Raw genomic sequence first — 1,552 nt, forward strand, 5'->3', positions numbered from 1 at the left:
ACCTGTGAACGATGGCCATGTGATGTGAGTATCAGTCACCTGTGAACGATGGCCATGTGATGTGAGTATCAGTCACCTGGAGGCAGGACTTAAAAGCCTGAATTTTGCCTGAAACTCTCAGACTGAAGAAGTCTCTTGGAGGAGAGACGAAACGTTTCATTAAAGAAGAACCCGTCCAGAGGACCTATACAATTTTTTTTCCTTTTGATTTTTTACCTGGATTACTGAGATGCATCAGGACACTCTTTGGCTCCTTCCCTCTTAAAAGTGTCAGAACTGTTCCTGATCAATTCCCTTTCTGGGACCCAAAACTTCCGTCTAGACCCGTTTTCTCTCACAGGACTGTTTTCTTCCTCTCAGAAGACCATAAACATTTCTTTCTTTGTTTCATTAAGTCTTTTTAAAAGAGGAAAAAAAACTTTGTCCTGTTTTATATCAAAATTGTCTGTTTTTTATCTGCAAAAAAACGTGATTTAACCTTTTTGTCTTCCAGATCCTAGAAGGCGGTCCAGGGCCACCTGAGTATTAAATCTTAATCATGTGATACAAAGCCCTTTAAATGTTATTCTGTGGTATCAGTTGTTCAGGTTTAGTTTCACGTTTCTTGCCAAGATGTGTTTAATTCCATAAGTTAACAGTTTTTAATGTTTTCCTTATTGACATCGATCTTTAGCAAATTTAGAAATTTTGTGACATTTTGGTCTTAATGATTTTACATGTATTACTTTCATTGATAAATAATTTTATTATCTACTAGAAAAGTAACAGCTAAACTACTGTCTGTATGCTTTGCTTTGAAGAATCCTTAGGTATCCACTAGACGTATATTTTAATATGATTTGTTTTCGTACTGTTTGAATAATCTGTAAATAAATGTTACACAAAGAGTGTAACAAATTTATATTTGGTCATTTGTATATTTTTGTGTCTTGATAAAGTTTAACAATTTATCTAAGCAAAATAACTCAACTTTTGGGTATTTTATTGAGACTGGTAACCAAAGAGTCATTGACTTGCCAAAGTTTTTCCTCTCTTTTCTTTTCAATTAAAGGAGAGTGGTGCTTCGAGGCAAATTATAGTTCTAACTTAAATAATTAATAATGGAGAGAGGTTTTCAGGAATGTGTTGCTATTGGGCAAGTTGTCATTTTTCTGTTATATGCTGTCCGGAGACATGGAGAAAGAAATCCAATTCTTATGGGAATATCAGGGAAGACACCAGCAAATCAATCATAATAAGAAAATGTTCGCTACATCAGAACTTATTCGGCAAATGTGTTTCCATTTTCGCTTTTACGCTTTAACTCTGACAGAAAATCTAAAAAACCACCTCAAGCGAGTGTAAAGATTTTTTTTGCGAAACTGAGGACGTTTTATCAAATGTTTTCATTTCCATCAACCTTTTCTAATGCGATATTTCAAAATGTGCATAGAAAATGATGTAAACACGACAATTTTTGTTTTTTTTAAAGAAAATTATAATAATTTTACTAATAAAGCTGTTTTTTGTAAAACAAATGAACCAATTTTTAAAAAGTTAGTTACTTCTGTAT

General features: G+C 33.2%; 1 protein-coding gene across 1 annotated transcript in view; it reads right to left on the reverse strand.

The window, feature by feature from the left end:
- LOC106515312 (regulating synaptic membrane exocytosis protein 1) overlaps window positions 1-1,552 on the reverse strand; it is a gene marked incomplete at its 5' end in the record, with an annotated part of 131,292 nt that overhangs the window by 57,813 nt on the left and 71,927 nt on the right.

Source organism: Austrofundulus limnaeus, unplaced genomic scaffold (assembly GCF_001266775.1).
Source record: "Austrofundulus limnaeus strain Quisiro unplaced genomic scaffold, Austrofundulus_limnaeus-1.0 Scaffold28, whole genome shotgun sequence".
Lineage (NCBI taxonomy): Eukaryota > Metazoa > Chordata > Actinopteri > Cyprinodontiformes > Rivulidae > Austrofundulus > Austrofundulus limnaeus.